This window comes from Macaca thibetana, chromosome 6 (assembly GCF_024542745.1).
Source record: "Macaca thibetana thibetana isolate TM-01 chromosome 6, ASM2454274v1, whole genome shotgun sequence".
In the NCBI taxonomy this organism is placed as follows: domain Eukaryota; kingdom Metazoa; phylum Chordata; class Mammalia; order Primates; family Cercopithecidae; genus Macaca; species Macaca thibetana.
The window spans coordinates 6,001,639-6,027,214 of NC_065583.1; the positions used below are offsets into that span (position 1 = coordinate 6,001,639).

General features: G+C 49.9%; 1 protein-coding gene across 1 annotated transcript in view; it reads right to left on the reverse strand.

Moving 5' to 3' along the window:
• HRH2 (histamine receptor H2) overlaps nt 1-24,860 on the reverse strand; it is a 51,032-nt gene extending 26,172 nt beyond the window's left edge. Inside the window, exon 1 of the mRNA XM_050793232.1 lies at nt 24,719-24,860. The gene's annotated coding sequence lies outside the window, so the exon portion shown is untranslated. The remainder of the gene's footprint in view (nt 1-24,718) is intronic.
• Nucleotides 24,861-25,576: the final 716 nt, after the last annotated feature.

Below are 25,576 nucleotides of genomic sequence, written 5' to 3' on the forward strand. Positions count from 1 at the left end.
AAGGCAAAGGTTGGATGTTAAGCACCTTGAAACCAGATAGAAAGCATGACCCGATTCAAGATGTATCCTTCTGCTAGATCTCAACCTCTTGGCAAGACCCCAGGAAGTATGGGGCCAGTCTGGATACCTCTCTTTGGGAGGGACTCGGGCAATCAGGATACATAATGGGGAGGCAGAAGGGAGGCAGGATGCAAGGGGTTGGATACTGAGACTTGTGAGAAGAGTTGGAAAAGCTGGAAGTGCTTGCACTGAGAAAAGAAGGATCTAGACACAGACTTTCAGCTCCACTAGAAGAGGGCCTGCATCTGTTTGCTCCTGGTGCCTGGCCCCACAGACAGACATTAAGCGTCTGATGAATAAAGGATAAAATGAATGAATGAATAAACAAATGTAACGAATCTACTCCTCTGAAGTGCTGAGAACAGTATCTGGTGCTGCTGTTGGGCAAAATGTCTTCATACTCTAAGGTGGTGGCCGGCAAACTTTTTCAGAAAAGGGTCAGGTAATAAACACGTTCTGCCTAGCAGCCTGTGACGGCTCGGCTCTGCCTTTGAGTGAGAATGCAGCTATGCAGATGACGTGCAGACAGAAGAGCGTGGCTGCACTCCAACAAAACTTCAGTAATGAACACTGAAATTTAAATTTCATATCATTTTCACGTGTCACAAAAATCTCTTTTTGATCTTTTTCCAAAATTTAAAAATGTAAAAACCATTCTTAGCCACGGGCTGTACAAAGCCAGGCAGAGGGCCGGATTTAGTCTGCAGTTCGTCACCTGTCATCCACGCCACCCCTGCTCTGAACACATCTCTAAATCTTACTGGTCTTACTTGGCAGAACACGTGATCCCACATCCAGGTCAGCAGGGACAGAACTCACTCAATCCTTCTAATGGTTGCATAAGAGTCTGTGGGGAGGCTCACCATGAATAGGTTTATCCTATCTTCCCCATATCACCCTCTCACGGGCATTTGGGTGGTTTCTCCTTCCTCCCTTCCTCCCTTTGCACTATTGAAGTAGTGCAAACACTACTTCAATAAAGTAACTGCATGTGCAATGCCTCTTGGTTAAATAAGAGCCCCTGGTCACCAGATAATCTCCAAGGCGCCCTCCCAGTGGTGGCTGTATATGATTCCAGCTGGCCAGAAACAAGCGGAGGCCCTGCTCCACGCCCCGGTCCTTCCCTACCAGCTTCTCCTGGTTTTTCAGAGAGCAGGCAATCTCCTGAGCTCTGAGAGTGTGCAGAAATCGAGTTGACGGTGGAACCTCCTCTCAGAAGCAAGCTAATCTCCATAAAACATAAATTAAGCCTCTCCCAGGCTCTTGCCTGGAGCGGTTTGCAACCTGAATACGAGAAGCATCATTTAATCATAACGATTGTGTTCGTGCAGGGATCAGGGTTCCCGATCACCTTCTGCCACCCTCCCTGGCTCAGCCACCAGTCCTGGCAGCTGAACCTCCGGGTATTATTTTTAGCAGATCTTTTCATTATATAAATAGCCCAAACAGCATGGGTCTCACCGCCACACTTAATTAACTTTGGAGGGGGTAGCAATCAGGGTATTTTTTTTGAGAATCCCTATTTCTCATCAAAATTTTTTCTGACTTACCCCAACAGCCGGGTATAGGTATTTTGGCATCAGGCTGACATTTATGTTTGGATGAGAGGTCTTCAAATCTGAGTGAACCAGCCTCTCCTATAATTAGAAAATTCTTTCCTTCTCTCCCCTCCCACCCCTCCTTCTCTTCCTCAGTCCTTTTCAACACACATTTCTCTGAAAACCCAGAATGTGTCAGATGCTTCTCCAGGTGCTGGGAGGACAATGATGACCAAAACAGCTGTGAGTCCTTTCTTCATGGAGTTTTCAAAGAAGAACCACTTCTGCTGTATTCCTATTTAAAGCCCAGCTCCCGTAAATTCTGGTCACCTTTTTCGAGGGCAGGTGATTTTGTACGGCGCTCTGTCTCCCTCCCATCCTCTCCTGTCCCATGTGGGCAGAAGGATTGCCTTAGAGGGCCACGTCATCCCCTTATGGAGCAACCTTCAATGGCTTCTCTTTGCCTGTGAGGAAGAATCATGTCATCCTTGTCACCATCGTTGTCACCATCATAGCTAACAAAAAATAGTCTCTCAAACTGTCCTTTCAAACTTCTCAAGTGATGACAGGCTTATTCCAGTAAGCCAAGTACCCCTGAGGTGTACAGAAAGGGCCAAAAATCAGGGCCACCACACACCTGCGCCCCTGAACCAGGAAGTGACTGCTGCTGACCATTTGGTATGTGGGGGCCTCCTGCGTTTCTCATGCCTCTGCATGCACATGGACACACCCCGGGCACTGTCCATACACAGCATACACGCTACTGAGCAACTGCTTCTCCTTATAATGGATGGCCCTCTAGGTCGCTTAGATCTAAGCCATCCTTCAGGGAGCCCAGCCCACGGCAGTGCAACTGCTGTCATGAGGATATGTGCACAAGGATGTCCACTGGCAGATGTGCAATGGCAAGAATGGAAAACAATCTGAGCTGCCATCTGCAGGGGGAAGAAGTTTCAACGAATCACGGCACAACTGTCCTGCAGGATCGTCCTGGGCAAAGCGACACCACACATAGTAAATAAAATATTACTGAATCCTCACAACCCCACGAGTGAGGAAAATCATTGCCTCTGTTTAACGGTTGAGGAGACTGAGGCTCAAAGAGGCCAGGTGATGTCATGCCCCTAGAGAGTGGCAGAGCCTGGATTCGAATTCAGCTCAAACTCCTTTGGCCTGTATTTAATGCCCATTCTTCAATCAGACTTCAACCTGTCTTTCCAACAGGGTCTCACCCAGCACTCCAGCATCTGCCTGTTAATTTCACAGACTCTCGGGCAACCGAGCATGTCCCCAGATGCAGCATGCCTTCTCCCTCCTGTCTCTGCGTTTGCGTCCCCTATGTCTGGTGCTTCACTCTTCCTTGTATTTACTTTAACCACTCTCCTTTAAAGGCCCAGCTCAGGTACCTGTCTCCTTGAGTCCTCCTAGATGCCTAAAAGCAGGAGTAACCTCTCTGCACTTTGTACCGAGTTAGATTGTACAGCACCTGCTGCCTTGTAGCGTTGATCTGGCTCTGCGGTATTTAATTCTGAAAAGTGCCAGGCCCATTCTGATTCTGTGCCTTTGCACATGCTGTTTTCACTGCCTGGAAGGCCTTTCCTTACCTAGAGAGCTCTTACCCTTTTGTCAAGCCCTGGCCTCCTCTGTCACCTCCTCCAGGAAGTCTTCCAGAGGTAACTTCTCCATCCTCTCTCACTTCTACCTCCCTTGTACTCACCTCAGGCAGAGGCTCATGCTTTCTGAGGTGGACAGAAAGGGGGTGTTTTTTTAATCCCATTGGGCAGAGTGTTGAGTTTTCAAGGCCCTGGGAGCACTCTCTTCTTAGTGGAGTCCTTGGTGATTCACCATGAGAATGTGTCTTCCCAGGAATTGAGTTGTGGTGAGACACAAAATACCACTCTTCTCTTCTATCCTTCCACCTGGTGGTGAAGAGGACCAGGGCTTGGAGGGTGAAGCTCTCCACAGAAAGAGGTAGAACTTGGCAGACTGCCCCAGGTCTGCCTGATGCCACAGCCTCCCTCTCACTACCCACAACCCATGAAACCCCAGAAGAAATGCCGCTGGTGTGCACTCAGTTTGAAAACCAGAGGGGCGAGGCCATCTAGAAAAGCAATCAAGCTGGGGACTGGGATGTGCTCCCCCTCCAAATTTACCAAATCAAGTCCAATACTTTCTTTTCCCTTTTCAGTGGGAAGTGAAACCCCTTTTGTGGTTTAAGTACTTAAACCCCAGACACAGCCCTGGCAATTGCACCCAAGCGGCAATTGCACCCAAGCGGCCAGCAATTTGGGGGAATCAGTTAAGGCCTGATTGGCCTTCTCACTCAGCCTGAAAGATAAATCTGATTTTCCAGGCAATAATGTACAACGGGAAAAGAAAATGGCATCCACGCAGCGACCACTGTGCCTGATGCCCCTGCTGGGCGAGCATCACGGCAACCCTGTGAAACAGGTGGTTTGATCCTTACTCTACAGAACGGACACCATGAGGAGTGAAGGGGAGCCCCTGCGCTGAAAGCAAGGACTTGGACATTGGACAGATCTGGGTTCCAATTCCAGCGCTGTTGCTGAAATAGCTTTGTGACCTTGGGCACGTGACTTCCAACTCTCTGAGCCTCAGTTTTCTCATTTGTAAAATGGTGATGCTACTACCTTCTCCTTCACTTGATGGCTGTGAAATGAAGACAGTAAAGGGATGGAAAACCCTTAGTGCCCGGTACGTGGTAGGTTCTTCCCAATAACATTTTTGTCATTGGCTGAAGCTGCATGGCCAGCAAACAGCATTCATGAGCATGACACATACCAAGTGGCTTCCAGGTGAACACGCTGTGCTGAGGACTGGGCTACAGCAGTGAGCACAGCAGACACATCTGGAGCGCCCAGCACAGGGGTGGGAGGAGACACAATCCGGGACCTACGGTGGAGCTGCTTATTGATGGCAGCTGTGCTAAGGGTTATCTAAAGGGAAATAGCACCGCCAGAATGTATCACGGTGTCGGTATGGAAGGCTTCCCCAGGGAAGCGATATTCGAGTTGAGATCGGTACAGATGGGAACGAGGTAACTGAGTGAACATGGGACAAGCAGATTCCAGAGAGAACAGCCACTGTGAACGTTTGGAGGAGAAAGATGGTGGGTTGTATCCCAAGAGCCCTGAGACGCCTCCGGCAGGTGGAGGGGAAGTTCGAGCAGAGGGTGATGTGATTGGAAGGTGGGAAAAGGGGCACACGGTCCCTGACCTCCTGCTGTGTATCAGGATTCGGCGGTGTGGCAGCTGGGGGTGGGCCGGAGCAGGTGGCTGCCCGGCACCGCCCAGTTCCTCATTCTCATGAGCTATTCATTCTCAGAACTTTTCCCCTGTAATCGACCACTTCAAATGTTCCAGGTGCCTGTTGAGGGTATTGGAAAGTGGCTCCAGCATCAGTCCCCAAGGAGCCGCCCAAAACGGGCTGGGAGGGGTTATTTTGGGGTTGCAAGGAAGTAGAGAGTTATTTTAGTGTTGCAAGGAAGACAAGCCTCTCCAAGCCTAGAGTGGCTGCCCCCATACGAGCTGCTGACCAACCTGGCTTCGGTCCAGACGGTCAGAGCTGAAATGATCCCTGGCCTTCCCAGGGAGCCCTTTCTTTCCACTTAACATGGCAGGACAGCTTCATTTAAGAAATGCTGGTCAATATACCGAAAAGATATCTGAGCTCATGTTTTTCGAGCACTATCCACAGTAGCTAAGATATGGAATCAACCTACACGTCCATCAGTGAATGACTGCATAAAGAAAAGGCAACAGGGCGTAGTGATTCACACCTGTAGTTCCAGCATTTTAGGAGGCTGAGGTGGGGAGGTGGGAGGATTGGCCAGGAATTTGAGACCAGCCTGGGTAACGTAGGGAGACCCTGTATCTACAAAAAGTTTAAAAATTAGCTGGGCATGGTGGTGCACGCCTGTAGTGCAGGGTACTCGGGAGGCCCAGGCGGGAAGATGACTTGAGCCCAGGAGTTCAAGGCTGCAGTGAGCCGAGATCATGCCACTGCACTCCAGCCTGGGCAACTGAGTGAGAACTGAAAACAAAACAAAACAAAACAAAACAAAAAACAAAGAAAGAAAAAAAGAAAAGACGGAAAAAAGAAACAGAAGCAGTGGTATACAGACACGCGCACACACAAAATGGAATGCCATTCAGCTATAAAAAAGAATGAAATCCTGTCTTTTGCAATATTTGACTTTCTGTGTCTGCCTTGTTTTAGTTAAAATAATATCCTCCAGTGCAACTGGAGTCAAATATTGCATGTTCTCACTCAGAAGATGGTAAAAAATGTGTACACATGGACTTAGCACATAGAATGCTACACAATGGAGCCTCTGAATGGTGAGGAGGTGGGTGATAAGAAATTACTTAATAAGTACAATATACATTACTTGGGTGATGGAGATGATAAGTTTTGACTTGACCAGTATGCAATCTACGTATGTTACGTAATTGCACTTGTACTCCATAAATTTATATGAATTAAAAAAAAAAAACCTGGAAAAAAAGTGTTGATGACCCATTATGTGCTAGGAGTTCGGGCTCCTTCTTGCCTTTGCCCAGGAACCCAAGGCAAGCTCTGGGGCAGGGGCTGGGGATACATGTGAACAGGTGTGGTGGTCCCAATCCTCTAGAAGTTCAGATACAGCAAGAAATGGCTAATAAGAGCTGTGGGTGGAGGCCACACAGGCGTGGGAACTGGGACACTGGAGCTTTGGCTCTGAGGGCAGTAGCAGGCAACAGCTCCATGTGTGCGCAAGTGCGGGCGCGGATGTGTGTGGGCCAGAGTGTGTACTCCAGCACACACACATGCATTTGTGGAAGGAAGCATTTTCTTGGGTCTGGAAACCCCATTAATGTTAAAATCACTCAGAGTACTGACCTGGCAGTTGCACTTCTAGGAATCTGTCCTGTGATTCCCAAAGCACTGCTTGTGTTGGCAAAGTCTGGAAGGTGTAAACGTACACATGACAGAACGCGGTGAAGCTGTACAAAAGACTTAGCTGGGCTGATGGGAGGGCCTCCAAAAGTGTGCCGATGCTGAGTGTGATATGCACAAGGGGAACACATGTGTGCATACCCACGCATCTACACGTTAATGTCGGTCAAGGACTGGCTCAGGCGGGCAGCAGTGAAAGGGTAGGGATGGCAGGGATGGCTGCCTCCAGGGAGGAAATGGGAGCTGCGAACAAATGGGAGAAAGGCTTCTTTTCCACCATGTATCTCTTGGGACCTTTTCAATCTTTTCACCTTGTATATGTATCACCTACTCAAAACCTAATAGACATATAGTTTGACTGGTGGAGAATGGAAGGAGAAGGGTATGCTGAGCAGAGGGAACAACATGCAAAGGAATGGAAGCTGGAGGACTAGCTCATGCTTAGGAGTGGGACAGGGCCATACAGTTGAGATGGGCTCCAGGCTAGGATTGGGCGAGGGTTGATGCTTGGTCCACTCAGTCCAGATGCCCCTTTATAAAAAGTCCTCTACTTCCAAGCTCATAGCCCTCAGGGCTCATCTTCTCCTCTCAATCATTGCACAGGTTTTGCAGTCCAACTGTCCTGGTCTTTGAGCATGCCGCAGCTTTCTAATTCCCCTCTTGTTGTTAGGGTAAAAATAGCAACGCCTGTTATGCCCTGTGTGATTGGCCCCCACCAACCTCTCCAGCTAGTTCTCAAGAGGAAAGTGTAGCTGGGGATGGAGTGCTTGGGAGTTTGGACTTAGTTCTGAAGGTAATAAGGAGTCACTGAAGGTTCAATACTCAGCCCTAAGATCTCCCAGGGAACTGGCAGCAGATATGGGACCCCATATCTCTAGATCTCAGCCAGTTAACAACCTATGAAAATACTACTACAAATTGGCATATAAGGAATGCTTACTTCATGACAGGCCTGGCTTTATCTCATTTAATCTTCACCACAACAATGTGAGGAAAGAGATTTTTCTTTTTCCCATTTACAAACACAGACACTGAGGCTCAGCAAAATTAAGGAAATTGTCCAAAGTTTCAAAAACAGTAAGTGGCAAAATCAGGACTTGAACCCAGGTCTGTCAGCCTCCAGAGTCCCTGTTCTCGGCCTCCACATATCTGGCTTTGTCGGTAGAGAAAGGGCTTGGGCTTTTAAAAGAGATGGTGTGATTGCAGTTATATCAACAGCACAAGACACTTCCTCCCTTGTGGTAACATCCACATGTCTTTCATCTTTGTGGTTGCAGGTGTCTAACTCCTTCCTGGCAGGACATTTGGTCAGAGTCTACAGGCAGGAAAAGACTCCTGGTTGAGGCTGTTCATTGGAAAGAAAGTCTGGAGCCTCCCAGGAGCTCTGGTCCTGCCCCTTTATTTCTTCTGAGTCAGGAGGGGTGCAAAGGCAGAGCTTGTTCTTGCTTCTGTCCTCAAGCACGTCTTGTCCCAAGCTCTGCAGCCCGCAGCGGGGCTCCTCTGCACAGGCTGAAAAGTGAATGGATCTGAATGTTGTCTGGAATTGGGAATTGGGGGCGGGTTCTGTAACTGGTGGTGTTGGCACAGACGGGGAAGAGTCTCACTACCCCCGAGACGTGTGTCCTCCAGCTCAGCGCTAGATGGCATGGTCAGAGCAGACACTTGATGATGATGAGTGTCATCCCCTAGGCATCATAGTGAGGGAGAGGGGGACCTGGACTTGACGCAAAGACCCTGGCCACTTCCATTTCCCGAGCACCTACCACGTGCCGGGCACCTGACAGATGATAATAATAGTATCTGGATAGCAGGGGTTTTCATGTTCCCATCTGATAGATGGTAAAACTGAGGTTTGGAAAGCTCACTTGTCTGGGCCCACATAGCCACAGTAAAGACGCAGGCAGGGCTTTGAACATCCATATCCCCCGGCCCACCCTCCCGCAGAAGGCATGAAACCAGCCTGGGCACTGATTTGTGTGACCAGTTCTTGTGTGATGTTTCCTTATCAGTGACAGACTCACACCATTTGCTCGGCCTCTGCCAACAGCAGATATGGGAACCTGAAGCTGCATCCAATGACAAAATTCCTTAGTTTTTGTTTGGGAAAGTCTTTATTTCTCTTTCACATTAAAAAAAGAAAACTGAGGTGGCCGGGTGTGGTGGCTCACGTCTGTAATCCTAGCACTTTAGGAGGCTGAGGCAGGTGGATCACCTGAGGTTAGGAGTTCGAGACCAGCCTGGCCAACATGGCAAAACTCTGTCTCTACTAAATACAAAAATTAGCCAGGCATGGTGGCGGGCATCTGTAATCCGAGCTACTCGGGAGGCGGAGGCAAGAGAATGGCTTAAACCCAAGAGGGCAGAGGTTGCAGTGAGCAGAGATCACGGGCCACTGCACTCCAGCCTGGGCGACACAGTGAGACTCCATCAAACAAATAAATAAACAAACAAACAAAAAACAACCGAGGTGAAATGCAGATAACATACAATGTACCATGTTAAATTGTGCAGTGTTGGGGAGCATTCAGTACCTTCACCATGTTGTGCAACCACCACCTCTCTCTGATTCCAAAACATTTTCATCACCCCAGAAGCAGGCCTTGCTCCCGTTATCAGTCGCTCCCGCTTCCTCCCTTTCCCTAGCCCGTGGCAGCCGCCGACCTGCTTTCTGTCTCTGTAGACTTGTCTATTCTGCATATTGTGGGCACAAAGTGCATATAAATCATGAGGTGAGGGGCTGGAAAAGGACCCCTGATTCTTTTTTCTAACCTGCGTCTCCCCAGCCTCCAAACACCTGGTTGCTCAGGTTATACACTTAGGCATTCTTCTTCTTTTTTTTTTTTTTTTTTTTTTTGAGGCGGAGTCTCGCTCTGTCGCCCAGGCTGGAGTGCAGTGGCGCGATCTCGGCTCACTGCAAGCTCCGTCTCCCGGGCTCACGCCATTCTCCTATCTCAGCCTCCCAAGTAGCTGGGACTACAAGCGCCCACCACCACGCCCGGCTAATTTTTTGTATTTTTAGTAGAGACGGGGTTTCACTGTGTTAGCCAGGATGGTCTCCATCTCCTGACCTCATGATCCACCCGCCTCGGCCTCCCAAAGTGCTGGGATTACAGGCGTGAGCCACCGCGCCTGGCCGGCATTCTTCTTGATTCCCATCTCTCCTTCACCTCTGACTTCCAACCCATCAGCAAACCCTGTGGTTTCTGCCTGTGAAATGCGCTCATGCACAGACACACACACACACACACCCCTACTCTCCTTTGCAGCTGGCCCCGTCCTAGTCCTAGTTCGAGCCATCGCCCTCTCTTGCCTGAAGTTTTGAGACAGGTCCTCACCAGCCTCCCTGCTGCTGGCGCTTGAATCACGAGCACCTGCCTGCTTCTGCCTCGCCAGTTCTGTCCTGTTCCGCACTCTTACCGCCGGCTCAGAAGGCCCCTTGTGATCGGCATCCCCGGCAACCTGCTCCATCTCCTCTTTTACCACCTGAGGCCTCAGTGGGTGCACACTGGCTCCCCTAACCTTGCTCTTATTCCTCGGATACTACACACCTGCTCCTCCCCAGAGCTTGGTCTGTGACCTGCTGATGACCTGGACATTCCCGTCTTGGTACACACATCAGCTCTGCAGAGGGGCATCCTGGACCCCTCCAAGGCAGCTCAATTCACCCTCTTTAACATCCCCCCCATGTGGCCCTCCTAGCATTTCGTGTGTTTCTCTATTGGTTCACTATTTGTCTCTCCCTACCGGAATGAGAGCTTGGCGAGGGTCAGGATCCAGGATCCAGGATCCACTCCGCCTTGCTCCCTAACAGGCACTTAATGGGGAATCCACTAATACTCAATTGGCTAAATGCATTTGAAAATAACCATCATAACAATGCAATATCCCATTTATTGGGCACTTTGAAAGTATCAAGTAATGTTTGAAATATTTTAAATACATTATCCCATTTAAGCTCTTCAACAACCCTATTATGTGGGTACCACTATCCATCTCTATTTTATAGATAAGAAAATTAAGGTTTATGATGTTTTGTGACTTGGCCAAAGTCCTCCATCCGCAGGGGGCTGGCGAGTGTGGCAAAGGCCTGGGGAGGGAGTTTTCAGGGCAGGGGTGAGATGGGATAGCTGAATAGTCTGCCTTGGTTCTTGGGGAGGTAAGATGTGGATCGCCAATGTTTTCAGGGAAGCCCACATCCCTGCCACCCAGGGGCAAAACTGCTCAGGGGCAGCAGCTAGGGTGGGAAGAATGTTGGGCTGGGAATACGGATCCTGAGTTTGTGTCTCTGGTGTGACTCTGACTTGCTATGTTACCTCAAGCAAGTTTCATACCCTCAGTTTCCTCAGCAGAAAAATGTGGAGATGAGCTTAGAATATTTCAAAGGTCTCTTCCAGCAACTGTATGTGTGTATGTGGAGGGGAGAAGACAAGGAATCATGAACCCTCCATAGTGAAATAGAGCTCTGGGTGGAAATAAAACACAGGGCTCCTCGTGTTCAGGAACCTCTTGTGTAGCACCCAAGAGAGGCAGTCATCCTGGCTGCCCTTGCACACCTCCATCGATGGGGGGCTTACTATCTTACAAAGTGTTTGCCAATGAGCCACAGCCATTTAAGGACATTTACAGAGCTCTACACCCTCTTTCTTTGGGAGGTCATACCTCACTGCATAACAAATACATTGCAATGTATGCACTTTGCAAAGAAAATATAATTTGTATATGGCTATTTGACTTAGGCAGCTGACTTTGACCAGCTGGCATAGTGTTACATTTGCAGATGTTCAACTGGACATTTAATACTGGCAATTTTATCGTTTTCTTTTTGTATTTTATACCTGGCACTTTGGGTGTATGTGTGTGTGTTTGCAAACTTTTTTGTGCGTCTCTGAAAAGCTTTGAGGTTCAGAGAAGAAGTCCAAGTTCCTTTTTGCAGGCTTGCTGTCACCACCATCATCACCATCACCTCCACCATCGGTAGCAGCTGTGGCCACATGAGCTGGATACCAGCGCTGCCGCTGACGAAACGTCTCTCCCTCCCTCTCTATTCTCTCCCCCAACCCCCTTCCTTGCAGGTTTTGCCCTTCTGCCAAGGTACAGCTTTGTCTTACAGGCAGAAGTCCCGCAACCAGCTGGGTCACCTTAAAGATAGCAGCAGCACACACATAACCCTTGCCAGGAACATTTACACCCGTTGATTATCTTACGCAACCTCCGCTCTGCTGAGGAACACCAAGCCCATGCAGTGCCCCACAAAGCCTTGGGCAATCCATCTGGCTCCTGGGAACTTTCTAATATGGATCCCCAACTTCTCTTTTCCTCACTCAGAGGCTTCTGTGCACAGAACTGTCCTCCAGTTCCCCAAAGCACGGCCCCATCCCCACGCAGCACTCTCAGCGGACATTAGACATCTGGTTATACAGTCTTGGCATCATTGTATACACTTAGCATACCTTGTCCTTAACCCCATGTGTGCCATTCTTCCTTTCTCTGTTGGCCCCTACCAGGTGAGTGTAAGTGCCACAGGGCAGGCCCCATGTCTGTTTGCCCACCACTGCATTCAGATGAGGCTTGGTAAGCATTGCTACAGGCCCAAATCTGGACATGGCCTGGCAAAGCAAATCAAGAACCAGCCCAGGCAGCTGTCTGCCTGGAAGAGATTGTTGTCATCCTCCTGTGGCCAGTCTTTGGACAACAGTGAGGGTGGGGATTAGGCTTAATCATGTAGACTCTCCACGGGTCTCTGGTGGGCTCAAGGGTCTTGAGGGTTCTGCCCCAGGCAGGTGGTTGCATTTGCAGCCTGGCTGTGGCAGTGCTCTCAGGCACACTGCTGGTCCAAGGGGAAGTTGTGGGATTTCTGAATGATCTATTAGTAGGACCGAGGACAGGAAATAGCCTAGTGGTCACTGTGAGTGGAAGAGTCCCTGTCCAGCATTTCTGATGGATGGCCAGGTTGCCTCTCCTTGATTACCTCCAAAGACGGGGAGGTCATTTCCTTCAAACAACATGTGTCTCCCCTCGTTTTCAAATTTTTGGACAGCAAAGATGGAATCAATGGCCACAGGCTGAATTCAGTCTACTGAGGAGTGCTGTGGGGTTCAAACAATGTTTATCAATTTTTTTTGAGAGGCAACCTTTAACAATCAGGAGATTTCATGTAAGAAGTCTAGGTTTCCAGTTACTTTTAAAAAAAATAATAATTTTGTTTGAGGCAGGGTCTCACTATGTTGCCCAGGCTGGTCTTGGACTGCTGGGCTCAAGAGATCCTTTTGCTTTGGCCTCCCGAGTAGCTGGGACTACAGGCCTGGCTCCAATTACTCTTGAAACAGCCCTGGCCCTCATTCCCACCTGTCCCCTTTGGATTGGAGCCTGGTGCTAGGAGCTTGTTTGGCCAGACACAAGCCCACAGGGAGTGACGCGGAGCAGAGCAGTGACACCACCTGCCTGGCCTCGGAAGCATCAGAGTTTGTCACCCCGAGGGAGCTGCTCCTGTGGTTAGTGAATCTGGGCTCCTTGGAACAGCGGCATCAAGTTACAGAAGTATCGGGTCTCCCTGGTTCTGCTCAGTCCATGAACGGTAAGCGCAGGATTCCTCTAGTGGAGCTCTAGTGCTTTTTGAAAGCATTAAAAGGGGCATTGCTTGGATCCTGATGTGAACAGAATCATGGTACAAAGGCATCTTGAGGCAATCAGGGAAACTTGAACGCGAATCAGGCATTGGGTTATGTTAAGGAATTGTGTTCGTTCTGTCGTTCTGCTAGCTGCAGCAATGGGGAGGTGCCGTGCGCTCGCCAGTTAGAAATAAACCCAAACACTGAAGCTAGGCACGGTGGCCCACGCCTATAATCCCAGCACTCTGGGAGGCCAAGGTGTGTGGATCACTTGAGGTCAGGAGTTTGAGACCAGCCTGGCCAACACAGTGAAACCCCATCTCTACTAAAACTACAAGAATTAGCTGGGCGTGGTGGTGGGTGCCTGTAATCCCAGCTACTCAGGAGGCTGAGGCAAGAGAATCACCTGAACCCGGCAGGCAGACTGTGCAGTGAGCTGAGATGATTGCACCACTGCACTCCAGCCTGGGCGACAGAGCGAGACTCTGTCTGAAAAAAAAAAAAAAGAAAGAAAGAAATTCTCACAAGCACAGTGCCATGATGCCTTGGATTTTCTTTAAAATATTCACATGAACAAACAAAAAATATTATGTGGTGGCAGGGATGAAAGACAACTGGCAAAATGCTGAAAATAGTGAGACTGGGAAAGGGGGATGCAGGGTTCATAATTCTCTCCTCTCTACTGCTGTGTCTCTTTGGAATCTCAAAAACAAATGCATTCAACAAAGCACGGGCCAGGCGCTGTGGCTCATGCCTGTAATCCAGCACTTTGGAAGGCCGAGGCGGGAGGATGGCCTGAGCCCGCGAGGTGGAGGCTGCATCGAGTTTTGATTGTGCCACTGCACTCCAGCCTGAGCTGGAGGAGACCCTACCTTACAAAACAAAACAAAAACCAAAGCAGGGACCTCCTGGGGAACTGCGCGATCGGCTCTTTGTGGACATTGTTGCACTTTGCTTCCTGATTCTGCACTGAGTGAGTCCTGCCCTCAACATTCCTTCCATGCTGGGGAGCTCCCCTCTCCCCTGCTTCTCCCACCCTCTTTCTGGATTTGGACAACTCTGCCCTGACCTTGCTGCCCTTCCCTAGGAGTCTTTGAGTGCCCGTCACCCTCGCTCTGCTTCTGGGAGCACACGGTTCTTCCTGGACAGCCGGCAGAATGGCTGGCGTCCTCCTCACTGACCACCCTGGGCCCTTCCTCCTAGCCGGCCCCTCACCGCGACTCCCATCTCAGTCTCCAGCACCTCATGAAAAAAGGCATCGTTCACAGCAGCTGCAGTGAGTTCTAGTCCAGCTCTGCTGCTACCAGTTAGTCAATTTTGGCCAGATGACTTTGCTTTGAGCCCCAATTTCCCTTCTTGTAAAATGGGGCTAATAACCCAGCCTCACAAGGGAGTTAACAGGTGTATGGGGTCAAGATCAAGACCCTTCTGGAGCCAACTTCCTGAGTGACATTCCCCTGTGCCCCCACCCTGTGAGCAATGGCTGGCAGCGGGGGTCTCTGCCTCAGACTTCTCAACTGGAGGAAGGAAATCCCTGCAGTTCGCCACTGTCTGACTGCTGTGCAGTCAGTGGGCAAATGTGTGCCAAGCCCCAGCACTCAATTCTTTGTTCACACACCGTGAGTGTGAATACTGCACATGCGTGATGCACAAGCCCACAGCACAGTGCTTGGCCCACACTGGCACCTACCTTCCTCCAGCTTCCCAGGTGCCTGTGTCCCAGCCATCCTTCCCCTTCCAGAACCTCATTCCCACACAGTCCCAGCCCTGGGGCACCAAACCATGGCTTTTCAGCTCCTGGCCTAGGTGGCCCACTTTCTAGGGATGCTCACTCTGCCCAATTACAAATATTTGAAACAACTGTAGATATGACCATATTCTCGACAATGGGCAATATTGGGAATGACCTATATGTTCAAAACTAGAATAATGGTTAAATTATGTCATAACGAAATTACTATAGCTATTACTATCATTTCTTAGAAACTATGAAATAATGAGGGAAAATGCTTATATTTAAGTCAAAAAAATAGCAGGATTCAAATTGTAAGGAGACAATTATTATAACTATGAACTCCTAATCTGTCAACTTCCAGGAGATGTGGGGGGACAGCAAAAAAAAATTTATGCCTAGTAGGACAGACTGGATGGTATTAGTGGTTTTATTTTGGATGGTCATACTGGTTATTCTGTCTTCTTTGCGCGTTTCTTTTTCTTTTCTTTTTTTTTTTCTTTTTTTTTTTTTTTTTTTTTTTTGAGATGGAGTTTTGCTCTTATCACCCAGGCTGGAGTGCAGTGGTGCAGTCTTGGCTCACTGCAACCTCTGCCTCCAAGGTTCAAGCGATTTTCCTGCCTCAGCCTCCCGAGTAGCTGGGATTACAGGCACCTGCCACCACACCTGGCTAATTTTTGTATTTTTAGTACAGATGAGGTTTCACCACATTGGCCAGGCTGGTCTTGAACTCCTGATCTCAGGTGATCTGCCTACCTCAGCCTCCCAAAGTGCTGGAATTACAGACATGAACCACCTCGCTCGGCCCGCACATTTCTTTATTCAAAGTTTTCTACGTTGAGAGTGAAGTCTACAGTGACTAAAAAACAACATGTAAGGTGCAAAATAGTATGTATAATATATTCCCCTTTGGGCCAAAAATAAGACCATACATTACATATATATATGCCTTTACTTGCAAAAAGAAAATCTGGGAGAATGAACCACAACAAATTAACAAAAGAGACCTCTTGTTTTTTTGAGCAGGGACTGGGCAGACGGCGGCCAGGGTGCAATGAGGCCTTTCGTTGTGCACCTTGTATATTGTACTTTTGAACCACATGAAGGTCTTATCTACTCAAAAAGTGAAAAGAAGAAACACAACTATCTAATCAGTCTTTAGAAGAGGCAGCAGGGTCCCAAATGAGCTCTGTGGATATTTGTTAAAGGTGCTACTTCAAAAAAAGGGATCTGGAGCCTGGGTGCAGTGGCTCATGTCTGTAATCCCAGCGCTTTGGGAGGCAAGGCGGGTGGATTGCTTGAGCCCAGGAGTTCAAGACCAGCCTGAGCAATATGGTGAAACCTCGTCTCTACAAAAAAAATAATAATAATAATACAAAAAATTAGCAGGGTGAGGTGGTGCATGTCTGTAGTCCCAGCAACTTGGGAGGCTGAGGTGAGGAGGATCCCCTGAGCTGGAGAGGTCGAGGCTGCCGTGAGCTGAGATTGCACCACTGCACCCCAGCCTCGGTGACAGAGTGAGACTCTATCTCAAAAAACAAAAAAAGGAATCTCTGCCTTAGTGCAAGGGTCATGTCAACTGGGGTCTCTGTTGAGCACTTGACTGAACTCGCCAACCTGTACTGTGACTGAGAGGGGCTGGGGGTAGCAGGGCTTCCAGACAGCCAAATGAGGCCCCAGATCCCACCTGCACAAAGCCTTCTCTGAGACTGATGCTTCGAGGAACACAGTTTGGGGGCTGCAGGGCAAGGAACTCCTACTGGCCCAGCCTCTAGGTAGCAGGGCAGAGACAAGGATGAGGCTGGTCCTGGGGTCCCAGATCCCAGGGCCTCAGGGCTCAGGCAGGCAGGTGAAACATGGCAGGCTGCACCCACAGTGGGGGTGTAGCGCCCAGCTGGAGGGGCAGCCACTACGCAGCTGTGGCCACTATGGGCTCAGTGCCATCAGAGCTGCACATTCTCCAGAAGCTGGAAATCTGGATGTTAAGTAAAATCTTCTGGGTTTGAAATAAAATGTCCTAACTATTCAATGAAATCTCATTTAAAACTGTTGGCTCATTTTTTTTTTTCCTAAACAAAAATATCTTGTGGTCTCTGCAAAAGTCCTCTGCCAGCTGCCATCTATGATCTTGGCGTGTTCCTGGTGTTCTTGGAGAGCTAGGTCAGTTTCCAGGATTTCCTTCTTCCTTTTCTAACCCATCTTCCCTATTTTATAATTGCTTTGAGAGCTTGGCCTCCGTTGACATCACATTCACTGGTCAATAGTTTGGGGGAATCTGCCTTCCGCCTGTTTGACAGTCAGACTGACAGGCACCCAGATCTGGCCCTGGGAGTGCGGTAAGGTGTTCAGAACTTTCTAGCTCTAGCAACGGGCTTTCTTAGGGCAGCGAGTGTTCTGTGCCTGGAAGCAACAGTCAGTGTTCCTGTAGCCAGGACCTCTGCTCTGGGTTCTAACAGTCCTCTGATGCCAAGCAGGGATGCCCCTCCTGCCCACTCCAGCCTCAGTTTCCCCTCCCATCTTGCCATCACACCCTCTGTGCTTGAGGCATCCATGGCCTCTCACTGTTTAACTCTCTTTAATTCTCACCCTTCTGCGCTTGTGCATATCCAGATCCCTGGGTCTGGACCTCCCTCTCCCGCTGCCTCTACTCCCCCTCTCCAGCCACCTGGAAAATGCCATGCTCAAATGCCAGCTCCCGCAGCTCCTGTGCCTCCTCGGTCGTAGCAGGAACCCCAGGGGGCTGGCATCAGCTGTTCCCATGTCATTCATTACTTAGATTCCTTCCTTTCCTTCAACCCATAGCCCCTTCAGATGATTTCACCTCTCAGCTTTGAAGCTGTCCCTTCCTCTCCAGCTGCAGAATACTGGCCTTCATCCCTGCACAAGATGAAGAGAAAGAGCCAGGGCATCCTGATTAGGCTCCTGGCCTCCTGCTCTCTCCTCAGCCCCACCCTCCTCCGCACTGTCTGGAGAAAAGGCATTTTAGAAAATGCAAACCGGATCGCCTCTATCCTCAGCTGCAAATCCTTTTGTGCAGGCTGTGTGCGGTGGCTCATGCCTGTAATCCCAGCACGTTAAGAGGCCATGGCAAGAGGATCTCTTGAGCCCAGGAGTTTGAGACCAGCCTGGGCCACACAGCGAGCCCCTGCCTCTATGAAGAAAAAAATAAAGCAGCCATGCATGGTGGGGCTCTCCTGTAGCCTCAGCTACTTGGGAGGCTGAGGTGGGAGGATGGCTTGAGCCCAGGAGGTCAAGGCTGCAGTGAGCCGTGATTTCACCACTGCACTCCAGTTTGGGTGACAGGAAAAAAAAAAAAATTCTTCTGTGGCTCCCACTGCCTACAGGACAAAATCCAAACACCTCAGCTTGACACTGAGGACTTTTCAAGGTCTGCGCCCTTGATTCCTCTATGACCTGCCCCCACTGCCTGGGGGTCTCAGGTCAAGCCTAATCATTCTGAATGCTCTGAACACCCCTGGACGTTTTACAGCTCTGTTTCCTTGTGCACGCCCTTTCTACACCTGGAATACCCAGACGCTCTGTGTCTCCCTGCTGCATTCCCATGCACCTGTCTGTCTTCCCCACTATGCTGGAATCTTTTCTCAGGTGTCAGACGTATCCATTGCTGAATCTTCAGTGCACTGCCCAGGACTGACTGAGCACAAGCAGGGCCCCAGGAAGCATTTGGTGAATGACCGAATGAGTGAATGAGTGGCCCTCATGTTCACAGAGGCTTTGGCTGTTAGATCATTCTCCCAGGAAAAATGGGCAATTCTAGAGCCCAAAGTGGCCAAAGTGTCCAGTCCTTGCTGGAGCTGGAAGTGTTTGCAATCCTTCCTCCTGTTATTGGAGGTTGGGTGCCAGGTCAAAGCTGCCACAAGCTCTTGCAGACTGTCCCCAAGGGGCTGGCAATAACCAGCTGAGCTGCCTGCTCCAGTCCATGACCAACTTGGCTCCAGCCACGCTTCTCTCACAGCAATAGCGCCAGGCCCGCACCCTCCTGGCAGTGCCGTCACACAGCATCAGATAAGGGCAGAGCTGGAAAGGCCCTTTGCAATCAGCCAGTCCCACTTCCTCTGGTTTTCAAATGGGGCAGCTGAGGCTCAGAGTGGGGAGGTGGTTTGCCCAGGGTCACACAGTGAGTCAAAGGTGTAGTCACACCTGGAGTTCTTCAAGATCTTATCAACCAGGAAAATACGATCAAAGGAAACTTGAAGTGTGCTAGAGGGGGGCTGAAGAAGTGTCCTTGAGACTGGGAGGACAAGGAGGGCCTCTCTGAGGCTGATCCTTGAGCTGCTGTGCAAAGGGCAAGCTGGGCAGAGGAACTGGCGAGTACAAAGGGCCGGTGGGGAATGAGCTGGCCCTTTTGAGGCTTTGGCCAGAGCTGAGTGAGGAGAAAGGCAGACAGGGCACGGGCAGGGCCTGATGGAGGGCACCTGATAGACTTCTATGGAGATTGCCTTTCAGTCCAAGTAAGGAATGACTCAATGAAGTTTAAAAGGTGACTCTGATCTGAATAGACAGTTTTTCAAAGAAGATACACAAATGGCCAACAAGCACACCGAAGGATGCTCAAATTCATTGGCCCTCAGGGAAATGTAAACCAAAACCAGAATGATACCACTTCACACCCACAAGGATGGCTAGAATCCAAAAGACCTGAGAAGCTTTGGAAAGGACTGGGACCTCCACGCACTGCTGGTGGGAATGTAAGAGGGTGCAACCTCTTTGGAAACAGTTTGGCAATTCCTCAAACACGCGCCAAGTCAAAGCTTCATCGCCGTGTGACCTAGCCATTGTACTCTTAGGCATATATTCCAGAAAAATGAAAATATATGTCTCCCCAAAAGCCTCTATGCAAATGTTCACAGCAACGTTATTCATTATAGCCCAAAAGCAGAAACAATCCAAATGCCCATCAACTGGTGAATGAGGAAAATGTGGTCTATCCATACCGTGGAACATTATTTAGCCATAACAAGGCATGAAGTGCCGATACATGCAACAACATGGATGAACCGTAACAACATGCCAGGTGTAAGAAATCGGTCACAAAACCTATTGTGTGATTCAATTTTTGTGAAATGTCCAGAATCTGGAATAGGCGAATCTACAGAGAGGGGAAGTAGACCTGTGGCTGCTGAGTCTTGAGTGGGAGTGGGGAGTGGATAGAGGGTGACTGCTAATGAGGACAGGTTTCTTTTGGAGATAGCGAAAGTGGTCTGAAATCAGGTAGTGGTGACGGCTGCACAACTCCGTGTGAATATCCTAAAAATTATGGACTTGTCACTTGAATTGGTGACTTTTATAGTATATGAATTATATCTCTATAATGCTCTTATGTTAAAAAAGACCACCCTTGTTGCTTGAGGTCAGTGGGGGCAGAAGGGAAGCAGGGAGGCCAGGTGACCAATAGAGCAACCTCAGGCTCAAAGGACCAATGCTTTGAAGGCACTTGGTAAACACCTGTGGGTACCTGAACCAGCTGATCTCTGGTCAGGAATGCTCTTCTCTTCCAACCCAGGGTTTCTTAACCTCCGCACTATTGACATTTGGGACAGGATAATTTTTGGTGATGAGGGCTGTCCTGTGTATTGTGGGAAGTTTAGCAGCATCTCTGGCATCTACCCACTAGACACCAGCACTCCCCCTCCCGAAGTTGTGACAATCAAAAATAGCTCCAGACGTTGACAAATGTCTTCCAAGGGGCAAAAACGTCCCCACTTGAGAACCATCGTTCCAACCTCCCTGGCTCACCTGGTGAATTCCTACTTATTCTTCCTGATCTATTTCAAATATCATCCCCTCTGGGCAGCCTTCACCTGCATCCCCTGAGGCCTCACAGTTTCCTCAACACCCCCGTCAAAGCCCTGAGGACCTGCTTAGACACCACTCTCCCCACACCCCACTGTCTGTAAGCTCCGTGTAGCAATGGCTTTTTTTTTTTTTTTTTTTTTTTTTTGAGACAGAGTCTCACTCTGTCTCCCAGACTGGAGTACAGTGGCACAATCTTGGCTCACTGCAACCTCTGCCTCCCGAGTTCAAGCGATTATCCTGCCTCAGCCACCCAAGTAGCTAGGACTGCAAGCACCTGCCACCACGCCCGGCTAATTTTTGTGTATTTTTATTACAGACGGGGTTTCACCATGTTAGCCAGGCTGGTCTTGAACTCCCAAACTTGTGATCCTCCTGCCTTGACCTCCCAAAGTGCTGGGATTACAGGTGTGAGCCACTGTGTCCAGCCTGCAATGACATCTTATATATGCCTGGGTTCCCAGTATTTGGCACAAACCCTTACACTTTGGAGGTCATTGTTGTGCCATTTTTTCACCTCTACAGTGCAGGGATGCATTGCTTTTTACAGCATCTCTGTGATCCCTGCTTCAATGTTGGTTGATTGAATCTGTCAACCCTTCCTGACCCTGATTAGGAGTGTAGGCTGTGGATTTAGATGGCCAGTGTTCGAATTCTGTTAGACATTGGGCAAGTGGCTGAATGCATGTTACTCTTACTTTCCAGTCTGAAAGTGAGACCCATAGGGTTGTCATGAGAACATAGTAAGAATACAACAAATAACAGATATTATTGATATCAATAATTTTGTATTTCTTCTAAGGGGTCTGCCAGGCCTTGATATAATTGCCCCTATTACTGACAAGCCTTCATGTGCCAGCTGCATCCTGGGTGCTGGCAAGGAGAAGACAGGTTACATCGTCCCCATCTTTAAGGAGTCCTGGGGGAGCAGCATACCTGTAAACTGTGGGGTCCTAAAAGATCTGGTTTGAATGGAATCTTGCAGGAAGAGTAGGATGGGGTTGCTAAGCAAAGGAGGGCATTGCAGGCAAGAGAAATTCCAACTGGGAAGTTTGGAGGTGGGCAAGAACACAGTTCATTCTGCCAGCTGGATGTGGATTGTTGTAGGTGGACCAGCAGAGGGTGGGTGGGTGGGGTAGCTGGAGGCGAGAAGGCTGGCCAGAGACTAGACCATCATGAGCCATGTATGCCAGTCTGAGGACTTTGGTCTTGATCCATTTGGTAATGAGGAGTCTTGGAATATTTCTGAGCAGGGGAGCAGTAGCCTCAGCTCTGTATTACCAAATTGACAATAGGATAAAGGATGTATCAGAATCGGAGGGGACAAGATAGGAGACAAGAAGATGGTGAAAATTTCAACCTGGAAAACACTACTTGAACCCTTTTAGAGACAATTCAGTCTTTATTGTAGGCCTGAGACAGGGCACCCTCAGATACAGTGCACCCTTACTGAACCATAAGTTACCTTTTTTTCAATCAGGCACCCTCCTCCCTGCTCTCAGAACTCGAAGCCAGGGAGTCCACTAATTATTAAAGAACATGCTCATTGCATAAAATCTGGAAAGTCAAGAAAAAGTAGTCAGGGAACACATCTCCCACAACCCCACCATGCATGGGCAAACACTGTTAACACTCTTTAGCCTATTTCCTTCCAGTCTTTTTTCTAAGCTCTTGCCACATTTTTGGGACCCTGCCATTTGCATGCCGATGCAAAACATGTTTCCATTCACTAAAAACTCTCAACTTTTGGTGGTCACATGTGCGTCCCATAATTTTATTGATTCCCTACTGTTGGACATTTGGGCACTTTCTGATTGTTGATGAATATCTCTGCACATGAAAGAGGCTTTGTGCACATCTCCATCCTTTCATTTGGATGTACTCCTCTTCTTTAAAACATTTTTTGGCAAAGGAACCTCTCTAGCCTGCTGGGACACCCTTTTTCCCATCATCAGGGATTTCTTCCTCAAGTCTGAATTAAATCTTTGGGATTGGAACTTAATCCTGTTTCCCTTACTATGGGGTGTTGGCGGAGATGGACCACAGCTGGTCTTGTTTTTCCCATGGAATGTCGCCTGGGAGGGTCAGTAGTTAATCATCAGCCTAGAATGGAGAGTGGGATGTGCCTGTGAGCTCAGGAGAATTAGCCTAGACTGAGATAAATAAAGACAAGGTTAACCCGGACAAGGTGATGGAGGAAGCAAAGAAATTGGTGGACTGGGGTGAGTCAGTCTGATATCAGCATCCTATGTAGTACTGAGTAGTGACCTTCCTTCCTTCCAGACCCTGAGAGAAATCTCTTGGAAAGAGTACCCCAACCCTGCTGCCAGCCTTCAGGCTCACGTTCTCCAGTGCTTTGTAGCAGCCCTTCCTGTGACACATGGAACAAGAAGCCAGTGCTGATTGCGCACGTGCCATGTGCCAGGCCCTGTGCTATGCCACAACTTATACAGTCATATTTTGGGGCCAGCACGATACAACCAGAAGCACCCTGGAGGCGGGCAGACCTGGTTCCAGTCTCTGCACAGGCATTTCCTACCGGTGTGACCACATGGCAATCATTTACCTCTGAGAACCTCAGTTTCCTCATCTGTAAATTGGGATTTGATGGCACCAGTTTCCCAGGATTGCTGTGGTGACTCTAATCAATGCCATACTTGTAATGCACCAAGTACCCGGCCTGCAAGGAGCAGGTTCTCGAGATAAGTTATTTTCTCATGATATTGAATTCTCCTTATATCCCAGCTCAGATATAAGGAGAAAATGCCACCATCCAGACCCAGAGATGTCAAAAAATGTAATCTATCCAATTGCCTTGGATAACCTCCAGGGACAGGAAACTCATTAGTAGGGAGGAATTTATAACTTCCTTTTATAAATAAGGAAACTGAGGTGCTGAGAGATTATGCCAGGAGTCTTCACAGGACAAAAACTGCCATCTGAGAGACGTCATGTCTAGAGGAGCATCAGCCTCAGGATAGGTCTGGAGTGGAGGCTGAAGCTTCTGGGCCCCCCACATTCCCTAGGCCCTGCCCTGCTTCCAGTCCAGCCTGGTCACCACCCAGCTTCACCGACTTACCCTCTCTGGCAAAGGACACAAAGGGGACCTAGAACGTAGAAATGACTTCCCAAGAGGCAACCACCTCCAGGACTGGGCCCACCTGAGCTAGGGCATGACAGCTGCCACTGGGGGCCACCACAGCACACAGGCACTTTCCTGCCCCACCTCGTTCACCTCACAACACCTCATGGACGGGGTGGGAGGATTAGCATGGCCCTCAGGAGGAAACTGAGGCTGTCAAGCTCAAGGTCAATGCGCAAACTGGGATTCCTATCAAAAGAGGCCGCTTGCTCCGCTCATCCCACAGGCGAATCCACGTCCAGATGTCCCCAGCAAGGACTCCCACCCGCTGAGCGGTGCCTGTCGTGGCTCCAGTCAACGGTCGTCGGGCAGCAAGCCGCAGCCCAGCGGGATGAAGGCAGGTCGTTCTCGTTCCCTGAGACATAGAAGCCCCCTCCCCACCAGCCCTTGCCCTCCGCTGGCTTCCCTTTAGCAGAAAGTTGCTCCATGCTCCGACAGACACATCGCCGCGAGAAAATGCCACCACCCAGACCCAGGGACAAAACGGGGACTGTTTCGGCGCAAGTGGACTTTCCAAATCCACCCCTCGCGGGCAAAGAGGACATAAAGCCGAACCGCGTCCCGAGCACCGCCGCGGACTGGGACTGCATCCCGAGCTCTCAACGCCCCCTTGGGGAAGGCACAACCCCGGCGGTCACAGAGAAGGAAACTGAGGCTCACAGGCCAAGCGGAGGCACCTGCCCAAGGTCAGGCACAGCCAGGGAGCGGTGGGGCCGGGTCTCGAACCCAGGTTCGGGGCCACGACCGCCGCCGGGGATCCCGGAGCAGCCCCTCAGGCGGCTCCGCCAGCCCACGACGGGTCCCCAAGCCCGCCCGGGACCCCACCCCGCGCCGAGGCCCCGCGGGGAGGCGGCGGCCGCGTTACCTGGTGCTGCTGCCGCGGGCGTTGGCTCCGCACCCGGTTCGCCTCGGTCCCGCGCCCGCGCCGGCTGCGCTCCGGGCAGGGATGGAGCGGGCGGCGCGCGCACGGCCTGCGCCCCGCGCCTCGCACCCACTTCCTCGTCTCCGCCCCCAACTCGCTCCTCCTTGCTCTCAACGCTCCTTCCCTTCCTTCCCTCTCTAAGTCTCTCTCTCTCTCTCTCTCTCTCTCTCTCTCTCTCTCTCAGCGCGCACACACCCACATTTTCTCCCCCAGTCTCCCTCTCCCACGGTCTCACCCACTTTCTATTTTCCGTTCTCCTTCACCCTCCCTCCTCATCTCGCCGACTCTGACACTTGCCCCTTCCTCTTCCTTTCTGACACGCTGCCCCCTCTTTCTCTCCCTTTTCTCCCTGGCTCTTTCCCTCTCCCCGCCCCGCTGATTGCGAGCCCGCCCTTGACCGGACAACCGCCTATTCCTGAGCCCCATGGTTCACCTGCGCAGATACTGGCTGAGTGGCCACAGCTGGAGACCTGCCCCGGGTGGGCGCTGGACCCAGGGGGTCAGGTGGCAGCCCTCACGTTGGGCGCCCAGGGCCCAGCTAGAGTCAGGCTAGAAGGGGGAAATAACTAGTTTTGAGGAAAAGCTTGAATAATTCTGGAATCTGAAATCTAGAAACACAAATGCAGAAATTAATTAGTTCAGGGGTTATTAATTACCAAAAAAAAAAAAAAAAAAATCAGGAAACTTCAAAAACCCTAGAGTGGCTTTGTTTTGGTTGAAGGAAGGGATGAAGAGAGAGAGAAGTAAGGAAGTGGACTTTGGGAAAAGGGGTTTTGGGATAAGGAGAATAATGCCCGCCTT